Raw genomic sequence first — 14,835 nt, forward strand, 5'->3', positions numbered from 1 at the left:
GGATGTTATCCAGAAGGAATCCAATAACAGTTATCAGTTCAAGTGAAATACTTCAATTTTCATTCTCTGTTAGATTATACTTTATTCATTTCTCTTCCTCTGTTTTTTTAAACAGATTGTCTTCAGAGCTGTTGTTGTCAGTTTAAATGTTTCTGAAGATGAGCATACAAATAGCTGCTAATTGGTAAATCCTTGTGATTGCATAATGAGTTATTGGCCTGACTCTTGGCATTGCTCTCTGAGGGTATGTGATATTATTTCTTCCCCTTCACCATCCTCCAAAATTTTGTGTAAAAAAAAAGAAATAAATACACAAAGCATATTTAATTTTTTCTTTTTGCTGTCATTGCCATGGAAACATTAAAAGTAAGAGGAATTGTAGGAAAAAGATAAAAAGGTAGAGATAAGGAAGGAGATACAGAGCAGTAAAGAAAAAAGGGAAGGCAAGTGACAGTGATCTACTTGCGAGGCAATATTCATATATCAGTTTATTTGGAGACTGTGCCTTACTTGGAAAAGCTCTACTCTTTAGGTCTGAAATGCAGGTTAGTTTGATCAACTTGTATAAAAATAAGAATATTCTTTCTATTCGGTAGTAATGCTGAAAAACTCACTTCAGTTAATGTCTTTTCTGATGGTTTCATGGTTTTATAGCTCTGTAATGGTGGATATTTACAGCCGAGTTGCATTACAGAAGGTTGAATGTTTCTGGGCTAGCATGTGTTCTGTTTGCTCTTCTATCTTTTTTTGTGTGTCTTGGACCACTGCCCAAACCCTTTGTTAAAAAAAAGTCCTTTCTGGTAAGCGTAGAGAAATCAGTGAAGTCAGGATCCATAAATGTGATTTGGTCTGAACGACTTTGAGAGTGTATTGATGCTCTTTTCTCAGATGCGTGAATCTAATCCAATTTTATCTGCATGCTCTTACTATAAATACCACAATTTCCCTTGTAAGCAGCCACTCCCTCTTGTTTTTCTCCATCCAGCAGTGGCTGATTTTTCGGCCGCTTTCTGGCTGGGCATTGCCGGGTTCCAGCAGGTGGCAGCCCTGCCGCGTTCCTTCGGGCTCTGCAGGGTGGATAAAGCCCTGCAGATGGCTTCTTCTGCAAAACTCAATCCTCATCCCTATCCTGCCTGTGATTTACCACTTGGAGAGAATAATGTCCCCAAATCTACGCCTGTTTTATCCTATCATGATGTCTGCTATCATAGTCCGCAGTAAAATATGTGTACGGCTCTTGTCGTCGTTGCTGCGCTCTTCAATCCCATGTCGTGCTTTAACTCTAAAACACAGACAGTAATTCCACTGCATTAAGCTGATAAAGCCAATACTTTGTACAAAACCCTGTTCCCTGTTGTGTTTTTAATAAATAGATGTTACATGACTCGCCACCACCATTTTATTTAGAGAAACTGGTGCCTTTGCATAGTCCAGCGCTGTGTGGGAATGAAGTAGGATGTTGAGGGGGTGTTGAGTAGGATTGGGCTGGGGTGTACATCTCTGTGTCACCTCTCCAGTCCCCTCTTCATTATCTGATACAGCAACACGACTCCCACTGCATCTATTTTTCCTATTTATTTAGTCTGTTAAGCAAACCTTCAATTTTTCCATTTTAAAATACGTTCTGCTGTTTCATGAGCACAGGGCAGAACTCGGTAATGTAGGAATTTCTCCTGCCAAAAGATAAACGATAAGTTTAATGATAATGCATTTGTTAGAACCGTGGTTTTGAGCATTTAGAAGCCAAAAGTGTGTGATCTGTGTGACATTATCTAAGTCTCCTACTTGCTTTAATCCTTAAAGTCTTGTTTGTGTTCTGGGATGAGAGCCTGGTCCTTGAGAGAGCAAGGACATAAAGCAGAAGAATCCAGCTTTCTGGATAAAGCACTGCTATGGATGTCATGAAGCTGCTATTTTCTGGACCTACTCATACATATGTTATTGTCACAGCCCTTTAAATAGAGTCGGTGTTGCTAAGCAATATTCAAATCATGCAAAGTTCTTCTCAAAGCAGTGAATACCTGTTAACATTCCTTTGGGCTATACTCGATGATTTACTACTAGTAAATCATGAGTACTGAACTGAGTTCATGCATTTTCCCCCTGTTTTCCTTTTCTTTGTTGTTTTGTTTTTACTCCAAGAGTTTAAATGCGCTGCTGCAAAAATCCAACGGAGTGAGTTAGAGCAGGGAGGCAGTGGGGGGAATATGGGAGGAAGGCACCCAAGTGGGAATGCTGGGCTCATTAATGCACTTTTTCTGCCGTTCTGCTCCTTGAATTTCAGGAATTCAGAAAGTGGAGATAAGAATTGCCAGACAGTGTTGTTGCCTGGCAGCTTGCAGAAACCATATGATGCTAAGTGAGGCTGCCTGACCCAAGAGAAACAGATATTTTAGCCCCTTTCTTCTTCCTGCTAATTCTTGAAAGAGCTGTTGGGATACTGCCTGGTTATAGTGCTAAAAATTCCTCCAGTGAAGGGACACATATAGATACCAGTATATTTTTAGAAGTGATGCAATTCATATTTTAGGTAGGGTAGTATATTTTTACATTCTTAGTTGTAGATGAAAGGAGATGTTCTCATAAAGAAAAGCTTTATTGCAATTTAGGATGGGAGTGTAGGCTGCTACTAAGTTGTGAATAATAAGTAACCAATGGATATTGAGCTGTGTGTTGCATAAATTCTGCTTCTCTGTAGAACTAAGATTTGGTGTTAGTATTCTTGCTTTTATTTCAAAAGGCAGTCTTTGCCTTTCAATGAATTAAATCTTTGGGGTGAATCATCCTCTTTAAAGCTTAAGGAGGGTTTTTTTTTTCCTTAATTTTTATATCAAACATAAACGAAGAGCAAAGCAGAGGAATTCTTATTTTGATATGCTGCATATGAATCTCCTGTGTGTCAATGCAGCTTGTTAAAACAAGATTTAAAGAGACACTTTACTGGATAAATATGAGTTTCTCTTTATATGAGCTAGTTCTAGTGAGGAGAGAAAAACAACAGTTTTAAATTTGAAAAACTCATTTATTAACTGACGGAACTTCTTATTTTTTTTTATTTTTTTTTCCTTTTAATTGGATCTTGAAGAAATCATCTCCTAAAAAGATGGCAGTTTTAAAGCCTGGTGTTTTACCAGTGTGTTGTAAAGCATCTAAACTGGGTTGCTGTTAGGAGTAATGATGATGACAGCAGTTTATTACAGAAGTAGGTGACAACAACACAGTTCAGAGCTCTCTTCTGGTGGGTGCCACACATACTAATTGGCTTAGTGCTTTTAGGAGGTGATTAATGAGGTTTCTGAGACACTCTGCAAATACTAGAGTGCTTTAGCAAACAGCAAGTTAACAAACATTAGAGGAAATAGCTAGTGAGGAAAATATTTGAGAGCCTAAAATATGTATTAAATATACATCTTCTCCACATTTGGATTGTTCCTTGGTGCATTTCAAAGCAGTTTGTCTCCTGCTTTTTTCTACCAAAGAGAAATAGGCACAGGGTACCCAGAGAAGCTGTGGCTGCCCCTGGATCCCTGAAAGTGTCCAAGGCCAGGTTGGCTGAGGCTTGGAGTGCCCTGGGATAGTGGAAGGTGTCCCTGCCCATGATGGAACTGGATGATCTTTGATGTCCCTTCTAATCCAAACCATTCTGTCATTCTGGAAGATGTTGAGTGATCAGCTATTGTGTTCTTCACTAATTCTCTGATATAATCTGATTTGTTCTTCTGTGTTTTGAAGTCAAAGATGCTTTATAGCCAAAAGAGCTCCATCTGAGAAATCTGGAAGGAATTTCTCTCTACTGCTGATCTCTGGTTCACTCTCCCCTCTCGGGGTGATTGTCTCCTAAGCTGGAAGCTCCCACTGCTCCTCCTTGGTTGCTGTTAGTCTTGTGGTTGCAAGGACTTTCATTTATGTGACCCTTTATTTAACTTCATTTCCTCTTTGATTTGTTTCATGGTGTTTATAAAAAATTGTGACACTTCTGTTTCTTACTTTTCCAAGTACATGTTTAGATAACCTGGTCCAAGGTTTTTCATTTCACATATTCACAGCATTCTGAGATTCAACGTGTCACCTGGGAATTAAGAAATGCCAAATTATAGCTTGGAAATGCCAAGTTTTTGTGTTGATAGACTTTGCCTTTTAGCACAAAAATCCTGCCTTGAGGTAGTGCTCATTCTTCCATAAGACACTGAAGTCATATTTTTGGCTACTATGTTTCATCATTGCTTTTGTAATTTTCTAACAAGTACACATCAGGTAACATCTTCAGCACTGGTTGCAATGTTCTTTCTTGGATGTGAGAAAAGAAACCCAGAATCAATATCTAATATTTTCCAGGATACAAATCCAAATCCAGCTTTGGAACATAGATCTAAAATGGGATTTTGTTTTTTCATGGCTTTGAGGGACTAATTTGCCTTTTTAAGGACAGTTCTAACCTCTGATCAATTTTTAGTAAAGTTTATAGACGTCAAACTCCAATAAGGTGGTGATATTTCCTCTGATATTATTAATTATATGCTTGTTGTTATATTTATTTTTATTTAGACAAATTTTAACTGCTCAAAAATAAGAAGTTGGGATTTCAAATACCCTGATTTAAAATTCTGACTCTGATCTTGACAGCTCTTGTTTACTCAATTCAGGATTTCACAAACCTTTTAAAATCTTGCCTTTGTCTCAGTTTCTCCCAGTGCTGTGATACTTTGCTGCTTACTAATGTTGATACAGCCAGCAGTGGGCAAAAAACCACCAGAAAACCATCTCAAGAAAAACATGAATCTATTACCTGATGGACAAAACCCATTCTTGTATCTGGAAGAAGTACTTTGTGTTCAGATACAACATTTACATACCCATTATCACATTTAAAAGGTAATTGCAAAAATCAGTAGTCAATTGAGGTCAATTCGCATCATTAATCAGGGTCATTACAGGGAAATACAGCTGCCTTTGTAATTAGGTAACTGCTTTAATAACAAACAAGATGATCTCTAAAGACAAGGGGTTGTCTGTGCTAGGAAGAGAAGTAAATGCTACTCCTGCAGTAACCTTGCTATTTTTAGATTCAGGTGCTGGTATCCCAAGATTTGTCCCAGCCTATTTAAATGCCAGCCTTTTCCTGACCTGTGATCTCCCAAACTGTGCAGCCTCAGAGCTCAGTGAGGCAGGGGAAGGTATTTAAAGCTCTGTGTCAGTGAGTGAGTCCCCTCAGTGAGTCAGCCTTTGATGTCAGTATTGTCAATGAATCCCCTTCTTGGCTTTGAAATGCAAAATGTGCCCAGCACTGGGTGCTGATCTTATCCTGTGAACATTCCAGTGCTTCCATCACCCTGCATTTGGAGTTTTCCTGCCAGACCTGGCTGTTATTCCCAGCTGGCTAAGGGAGCAGTCACCTTCCCAATACTTCAGGTTTCCTGAGAGCAGCACAGCTGATGAGTTCTTCCCTTTTATAGCCTTGCACCAACAAAAGAATCCTGACTCCTGACACTATTTTGGGATAAAAGAAGAGGATGTTGTCTTCTTCCACAGACATCTATTTAATCCCATCTATTTAAATCCAGGAAAAACATACTGCAGTACTTGTGACTCTCAGTGACAAAGAAACTTTCTGTAGTGTGTGTGTCTCTGTATCATGGATACTAATGAGCCATGTAAACCCCACATTTGTTACTAACTTCACAGTGATTGATCATTTGCATCGTGTGTGGATAATTACTTCCCCAAATAGAATTCCTAATATCATGACAACTCTCACAGCCCCCTCAAACTGATTCACTTGTGTAACTTCTTGTTGTATTGTGCTGCAAGGATTGTCTGATTAGTAAGAAATTGTAATTTACTTGGATAATCAAACTCAATGTACGTAACAAGGAAACTTAATGACCTCTTAGTAGTTCTCACCGTGAATTTTATTCTCAATAGCATCATAGCATTAGAGTTATTTCCCAACATCAGCACACAGAACTGAAGTTTAAGGCTGCCATTACCGTGCTAATACAGAATCAGAGAATATCTTCTGATGGAAGGAACCAGGGGATGAAATCTGATCAACTCTGCTCAAAGCAAAACTGCCTTATGTACAATGGGGTTGCTCAGGTCCTTGTCCTCTTTGTCTCCAAGGGTGAAAACTCCATGGTCTCTTTGGGATACCTTAGTCCTCTCCAGGGGTGCTTTTCCCCTGTCTATAATGGGAATCTGCAATAAATAAACCACTTTGTTTCATGCATTTTCCAGAAAACAACCCATCTCTTTTTTTTTTTTTTTTAATATATGAAATTTATATAAAGCACACATTTCCATTAAAGTAATTTTTATTCTAAGGTAGTCAATAAAGAGATACTGGAGGGGTAGAATCCATGGGCCTAGAAGAGACGAGGGGAGTTGGGGAGGTTTTGGCACTGGGCTGACTGGATCAGTGAGGTGGGTTTGACACTGGGGGAGAAAGGTCCAAAGTGCTGGTGAAGAAGATGAGGAGTAGTGGGTACATGTCACTGATGGGGAATTTTTTCCCAACAGGATCAGTCAGGGAAATTCCCTGTGATAATCTTCCTGGGGAAGTGGTAGATTCCCCAGTGCTGGACACATTTAAGATACAGCTGGACAGGTTTCTGGGCCATCTTGTCTAGACTGTGCTTTGGCCAAGAAAGGCTGGACCAGATGATCCTTGAGGCCCCTTCCAACCTGGCATTCCATGAGTCTGTGAAAATATTTGCACCTAAACTGAACAAGATACTTTGCCATCAGGTCACACCAGCCATGTGTGAGTATCAGACCCTGCTCTTCCTGGCTGTTCTATGTACCCAATGTGGGTTAGCAATAGTAAACTGATAATATATTTGATTGCTGTAATTAAAGGCATTTGATTACATCAGCTCGGAACATTGTCTATAATATGATTAAAATCTCACTGGGGCACATTCAGCAGTTTCACACTTCAATAATACACAATATGGAATGAAAACCTGGCAGCAGACTGAGGGACTCAATGTTGCATGCAGGAATACAGGGTAAGCACAATTACAGTGTTCAGGAGCAGACAAGTAATGCATTTCAACAAATTTTGCCTTTGTCTTTGCTTACTCTTCAAAATGAAGCTTCAGATTTCACAAGTGCAGCTTGTAACTTGTTCAAGGTTCTATTACTAGGTATTTTTGAAAGTGCTGAAAGACCAGGATGCACGTTCTATTGTTTGTATGTACTTCACATTCTAAATAAAAAGCTTAGCCGTGTTTTTCATTGAAACATCTTGTTTTGTTTGAGTCCTCATTCTTTTCTTTCCTCTCTTGTTTTCAAGAACCTGATGTTTATTACTTATTTTGTGCTTTGACTTTTTTTCCCCATTTTGTCTTTTAAATTACCTGTTCTTCATCTTTTTCATTCTTTGGCTTCCCCCAGTTTACTTCTCCCCAGCACAGAGAACATCCATGCTGATTAGATTTCAGATACATTCATTGAAATGGACTTTGGTATAATTTAGAGGTCTAAGACAGGCTTTCCTCTCTTTATTCTGCAGGATTGCTTTGCTTCCTTCAGTGGCATCATGTCTGTTTTTCTTTATTATATCTAAATTCCCAAAAAGTTAGAGAAGGGATGGAAAAGTAACGGGTGTTGAATTGAACCTTAAAGATACTCAAAAATTGAGACAGGAAAACGGAATGAGAGCACAGAGACAGGGATGTAAGGAAACAAACAGTAGAATGGAGCAGAACTTCATAATAATTTTTGTCTCTGCTTGTTCATCACTATTTTTTTAATACTGTAACATTTTTAAAGCAGTGTGAATGATTTATTGGTACTAATCACCATGGAATTATTTGTTGATTTGGTCTGACACTTGGGAAATCTCTTGCTCATATTATTGTATTTTTGTCAACTGAATTCTTATATATGGAATAAGAGCTGACTTCCCTCTGTAATTTTAGTCGTATACATTCATTTCAATGTGTAAAGTCCCAAATTTGCCAATCTCAAGATTAATTTGAAAAGTCCAATCAAACCCAAAGAATTTCCTTGTGCCTTTCAAGTGACAAAGTCCTGGCACCAAAGAAGTGATAGAACAGGCTCAATGAGAACCTTGAGAAAAAGGAGACAGGAGTTCCCAAATTGTTTTTCTATGGAGTTTTATCTGTAAGAAACCACCTGGGAACATGAATCTCTACCCCCATCCCAGTTTTGGAGTCAAGTACCATAACTCTGTTCCTCTTGTTAAACATTTTTCTCTTCACTGTCATGTTGTGACTGGTAGTTTCCACTTGATGCCTGTGAATCAAATCATCATTATTTTCAAAAGAATTCACACATAATTTGAATTTCTAAGTGCCAGGTGTTGTTGTTATTGTGTTCAAAGAACACAATTGCATTTAAACAAGCTGTCACTACAAAACGAAAATAAAATATGAAAATACTAAATAAAAACCCTCAAAGTCAGTGTTATTGCTCGTAATTTGATTTACTGCATTTTATATCCCTTTTCTGGTAGGTGGTAATCTTCTCCAAAATTAAATGAAATACTGTACTTTGTCACAGGAGTATGCATGCAGAAAAAAGCACTTTCCCGGGCTTGATGAGTAATTATTTTGCCACCTTAACCAGGGAATTTAATCACACAGATAAAGTACTGAAATTTCATGATATTAAAATTTTACTTATAGTACATTGCATTTTGATTGTTATTGTCTCTTGGAAAAAAAGTATTTTGTTCATATAATGGTTTAATTCCTTAAACAAATGGGATTTTGTGAGGATTTTTATCAGCATCACCCGTAGATATTTTCTGTGTCAGTTCCAACATTTAGAAAGATATTTCCATCTCAAGTGATCTTTAGGTCTCTTACAATACAGCAGCACGTGAGCCAGGAGTGTCCCACAGAGGTAAACAAAGCTTTGAAAATTTTGGGGAAATACTGAAGTTTGTATCCACTTGTCAAACCAAGCAGAAAATACTTGCTCCTCTGCTAACTCCAAAGACAAAAACAAAGGCCAATTTATTTTAAGCAGATTTATTTTTAAGAGAGAAACTCAAGGAATGAGTAAGGCCAGGACACAGGTGTCAGAGTGGGTCAGACCAGACCTTCAGCTCCCTGTCCAGTGAGAGTTGTTTAACAGAGTTCAAGGAGCGTGGAAAGTGTGGACTGAGCTTTTCCCTGCTGTAGCTTCCAAGCTTCCACAGGCTGTGATTTAGAAACTTCCTGAGTTGAAATTAGCATCTGAATCACTGCTTTAATAGCCATCTGTGGACCCATAATCCACTCTTTTTGCTAAAGACTTACTGAACCCACTCATATGTTTGAGCTTCCCTGCAACAATGAGTTTCTGAATTTAATTAGATACTGTATGAAACAGTAATTATTGTTGTTCATTTTAAATGTCCAACCTGATTATCCTTTTTTAGATTTCTTAATTTATTGATTACTGGCCAAGCTTCCAAATAACCATCTCTTACTGACCATTGTCTTCATTTAGAACCTGCACTGCTGCATCTACTCATCTCTGAAGAGATGCTAAGCTCTCAAATATATATTTAGCTTTCTCATTTTGTTCTTAAAAAGAGAATACTTTGGTCCTACATTGTGTATATGATTATACTTTTAACCTGTCACTTTACATATAATGTTTAGAAACTTGGTGCAATTTAATAAGTTGATTAAAAAAATGTGGAGGCAGTGCTCATATTCAGCTGAATAATATATTTGAAGGCAGATGTTGTGATAAGTCGTACAGTACAGTGTGTTAAATTTAGGTGGACAGTACAAGAACTGCTTTGCATCTTCCAAAAGCCAAAAAGAATGAGATCAGATTCAAATCCCTACAGAATCATTAAGGTTGGAAGAGACCTCCATGATCAAGTCCAACCTTGACCAAATACCACCATGGCCACTAAATCATCTAAATCTGCTTTTTTTTCTCTGAACACTTCCATAGATGGTGACTCCACCCCTCCCATGGGCAGCTTGTTGCAAGAGCTTATTTACAGCCAAGCATTTTGGTAATTTATTTTCTTAAAATTACCTTAAGATTAGAGAAAATGGTCCTAGACTGGAGTGGTGAGCTTCCACTGAAGGGATCTGCTTTGTTATTGTTATTTGTCAGTCACAGCCCCCCAGCAGCAGCACTAAATACAACAGCAGAGTTTATGCTGGTGTCACCCAGTTTGTTATCTTTGAGTGACCTTTGGCTGAGAGTCAGCTACAGCTGAATAATACTGACAAATCAGGGTGCATAGGTTTAATTTGTTTTTAATACAACTTGCTAATTACTCTTGAAATTAGATTTTGCAGAGGTTTCATTGTGACATTGGTAAAGGATGTCAAGGAAGGAACTGAAAACTTGCAGCAATAAACACAATGCCTGAATTTTACACTATTTCTATGAAACACTACTGCCATTTTAACAACAAACAGTGGGTCAAAATAAGAAGTGGATGCCTGAGAAAAAAATGAGGAAGAGTAATAAAGTTACAGCCAGCAGTTTAATGGGATGTGATGATAGGGAAAATAAGTTTCTGGATTTGATGTGCATTCCCTCCATTTCTCCTACATTCATTAGCAGTGTTATTCCTTAGTACATTCCTTACATTTCCTTAATCCATGTGTACTTTTCTTGAGAGGAAGAACCTTTAATGTGAGCCGTCATATGTTGATTTGTTATGTATTAAGGTAATTTGCTTTGGCTGGCATTAAAGAAATAATTATGGTAGTGTAAAATGAGTTTCTGGTCTTCCCAAATTAATTGAAGAGTAATGAGATTAATCATGAGTAGGAGTGAGTCCAACAGAATTTTAATATGGAGGAGCAAAGTGGGATTATGTGGAACAGACCATCTTTTATCCCCCTTTTGTTAAAAAAGGAAATACTCCATCATGAGAGTGGAATTCCCTGAGGTGCTCTGTGGTTGCTAAGCAGATGACATTAAGGGATGAAAGCTCTGCCAGTGATTACATGATGTAGTGCCTTGAGTTTCAGGCATGCATGAAGACAAGAAATGGAGAGAACAAGGGGAAATTGCCTCAGGGTGATCCAGGAGAGGTGCAGGTTGGATATTAGAAAGAGTTTATTTGCTGAAAGGGTGGTTGAGCAGAGAACAGGCTCCCCAGGAGAGTGGAGTCACCATCCCCACAATGTTCACCTCTGTGAGGTTCAAGTGTCAAGAGCTGAGGGTGGAGGTGACTGTGGCTCCAGTCTGTCCTTAATCCAAATAGGACAGGAAACTCCTTCAACCCCTTTCCTCAAATAGGGTCTGGACCACTCTTCACGAGTGGTCACTGCTGTTTTAACTTGGGCAAACTGATGCAGAGCCATGGATTTGTCATTCCTTTTGTGTGATAAGAAGAGTTCAGGTGAGAAGTACTCAGGTTTTCTCCACTTGCAGCAAGTCAATGTGATGGAAAAGTATGTGGTGATTTAACAATTTTGGAGACCTAATTTTATTTCAAATAATCAAGCAGGCTAATTAGATAGCTGAATTTCACAGAAACGCTCTTTAATCAAGGGCTTGGGCAACAGGGGATTTGCAGAAATGAGCAGATCTTTCCTTGTTTAATATTGTCAAGCTATGAGATATCTCACCATATGGTTTATTAGGGAAGACACTTGTCCAATCACAGACATCATTTTGCCATTTTAAGTAATGCAAATAGAAATGTTGTGGTAGTGTAGAAATTCTTTAGAAAGGCAATAGGTAAAACAAGGAAAGTGGGAAGTTTGACTTTGCAATTAGTTGAACTTTTCCTATTAATGAGGTAGAGCTAAAATCTGAAGAAAAGCCCTGTCATGGGCTGTTTGTTCTGGAGCAGAGTTTGTGTTAGACATGATTCTAGGCTTTTCCTTAAACTCCTTTTTAAAGCATTATAATTTTCTTTTGACAGCAGCACACAGCACAGGATGAAAGCCTGAAGAGTGACCTGATGTTATTCTGTACTTTCAGGCTGTACTTTGAAAAAGAAAAACAGCTTTGGACAAATAAATAATAAGATAATAATAAGATAATAAGACACAGCATATTCGAATATTTGATTTTAAATTGTATTACTTGTGTCTTTAAATGGTTGATCAGCTTGGGTGGTGAGATGTGAAGCAGCTCTAGACATATCACAATTATAATTTTTAACAAGTTCTCTTGTTAAAAAGTAAGTTTCAGAGTACTTTAGCAGCCTCAGAAATGAAACTGTGTATTTCCTAAATTGTCAAAGGATGTCAGGGCTCTGAAAATATTATTTTTAGTACTACTTTGCTGGCCTGTCTCTAGTTTGAGCTCATTATGGAGAATCCCAAGGTGGTTTGCATTTGCCAAGAAATGAAGATGTTGTGCCCTGGGCAGCTGCAGTCTCTATCCCAATTTACAATATCACAGGACTTTATTTTCTTTCCACAAGTGACTCTTGTTGGAGACACTGGGCACCACTGAATGTCCCTTTTTGGGAGACATGTGATCTGCAGTCCACTTTGGGGAGTTTGTGTCTCTTCTGCAGGTTCCTTGGCCTATTCCACCTTGGGAAAACTGGGAATTCTGTGTGTGTATAGGCCATGAGGTGAGTGAGGAGGCTGAGGCAGTGGAGGGAAGGAGAGCTCTGGGACAGACTCACAGACTCACCCAGATGTACTGTCATCTAAGTTGGGTGTATTTTGAATGATTAGATTAAGCTGCCACAAAAACTTGTGGAGAAGCATTCTTTAAGTTATCTCTGTGTGACAAAGTGTTTTGGGATCATGGGAGTCATTTTTGGGATGCACAAATGTCCTTTGGTGGGTGTGCAGCTTGGTTGCTGCTGGGGATGGAGCTTTTGGAAGCAGAAGAACCATCCCTGTGTGAGATGAATTTTGGGTCCAAACTGCAGAGTCTAATAAATGACATCCTGACATTTTTGTTTTATGTTAGTCCTAAAAATGAGGAGTAAGTTACCTTAAATCACTGGTAATTATTCTATGATGTAACTAAATAGTCACAGCTAGGTATTAGATATTAACTACCAGGCCAGACTGAAAGTGCAGATCAGTATGTTCTTTTTCATGCATGAAAACTGTTGACAACAGTAGACCAGAGATTCCCTGTGATTCTTTTCCCCCACAGAAACACGTACCAGAAATAATGGCAAAATCTGTCCTGAAAACCACGGAATATTCTAGAGCAGGAGGGCTGTGTGTGCTACCAGGGGCATCACTGCTCCCACAAACCCCGTGGATTGTGCTGTGCTGGGATTCCTGTCCTTCCTCCCCCTCTCCTCTACTACCAACAGCCCATCTGGTACAGTCAGGGCATTGTGACAGCCTTTCAGTGTTTGCTGGGGGAAGTATTTTGGTGTTTTCTGCAGAAACAGGAGGCTCTCGAAAATCTGCAGAGCTCTCTGCAGTGAAGGGTGTTGTTTCTTCCCTGCATGTGACAGTTGAGAGAGCATCTATCAATATAAATAATATGAGGAGAATGAACAGTAGCAATTGGCTTATTTCTGATTTTTCTTTTTTTTTTCTTTTTTTTTTTTTTTTTTTAAAATACTGCAAAACCCATGATAGGAATTATTGTAAACCATCATCTCTTGTCCAGGGCATGTGGATCTTTTTCACTTTGATTTTTTTTTTTTTTTTTATGAGTGTGGTCAAAATCAGGTTTTTCTTGTTGTCTGAGTATACATTTTGGTCTCACCCTAGACTGCAGGTACCTACAGAGTGACAATTAGATATCAGAGTGAAAACATCTCATTACTCTTTATAAATGATGGTACTTGTTGCACAATTGTACTAGAAATTTGGCCATAATAACTTAAAATTTAGTAAGATGAGTAACTATTATTTATGTTTTGCAAGGTTTCGATTTTTTTTTTTTTCTGCTTAACCACTGGGCTGCTGGTTCACTAAATTGGAAGAGGGTATATTTAGATTAGATATAGGGAAGAAATTCTTCCCTGTGAGGGTGATAAGGTCTTTGCAGAGGGTGCCCAGAGAAGCTGTGGCTGCCCCTGGATCCCTGGAAGTGACCAAGGCCAGGTTCACCCTGGGACAGTGGGAGGTGTCCCCATGGCAGGGGAGGGGACTGGATGGTTCTTACAGTCCTTTCCAACCCAAACCATTCCATGACTCCTTGCAGTGGGGTCGTCCCACACTGGCTGTTCCCACTGAGGGTCTTGGTTCCTGAGGTTGATGTGAAAGTAGCTCCATGAAAGCTCTGAGGCTAGCTGAGGGACACATTTGGGGTTTGAAACCACTTCATGCCCACAATCCCTTCTGTGATACTGCTGGAGTGAGGTAAGATTTGGTAAAGCCCTAATGGAACTAGAAATTCTAAATAATTGTGTTTCTTCTGATTCCTCCCAAATCTCTTTATTTTCCCATCACATACCGAATCATCCCTCAAACAATTTGCTGTAGGTGCCCAGTCATGGTCAGTTTGACATCTCCCAGATGATAAATTAGGAGCAGGATGAATAGTTTTATCATGTTTTGATGATTGTTCTTTTTATCCTTTCTCTATTTCTACTCAGAATATCATTGTTATAAAACAAGCCACATTGTAAACTACCTGCAGTGGTCATCACAGGATAATCTCTCAAGGCAGCATTTTTTTTTGTATTTCTTAATTACCAAAGAGAATTTAAATTACGAAAGACCAAGAAAATGCACAGTGAAAATCTGATTTTATATTTTGAATTTAATCAGAGCAATTCAGTGCTGACCTTCAATGACTCTCCTTAATATCCTGGATGAATTCTATGACTGTGAGATTGCCAAGTCTTTTATGAAGGTCACAGTCATGAAGTTACTGAGGGACTAAAACCCACAGCTGTATTTAATATTTTAAAGGTGGTTTTCTTTCCAATGTCAGTAAAAGACTGAACTGACAAGCTTC

The 14,835-nt window shown here is 38.6% G+C and overlaps 1 protein-coding gene and 1 long non-coding RNA gene across 8 annotated transcripts in view; one reads left to right on the top strand and one right to left on the bottom strand.

Annotated features, from left to right (window-relative positions):
• Positions 1-14,835, top strand: part of CTNNA2 (catenin alpha 2) — a 460,565-nt gene that overhangs the window by 169,798 nt on the left and 275,932 nt on the right. The window lies entirely within an intron of this gene.
• Positions 2,357-4,867, bottom strand: LOC147652871 (uncharacterized). Its single transcript, XR_015287566.1, has 2 exons — positions 4,787-4,867; positions 2,357-4,069 (listed from the first exon to the last, which is right to left on the bottom strand). It is a non-coding gene; the product is annotated as an uncharacterized LOC147652871 (long non-coding RNA).

The sequence above is a fragment of the Cyanistes caeruleus genome, chromosome 5, assembly GCF_971803275.1.
Source record: "Cyanistes caeruleus chromosome 5, bCyaCae1.hap1.1, whole genome shotgun sequence".
NCBI lineage: Eukaryota > Metazoa > Chordata > Aves > Passeriformes > Paridae > Cyanistes > Cyanistes caeruleus.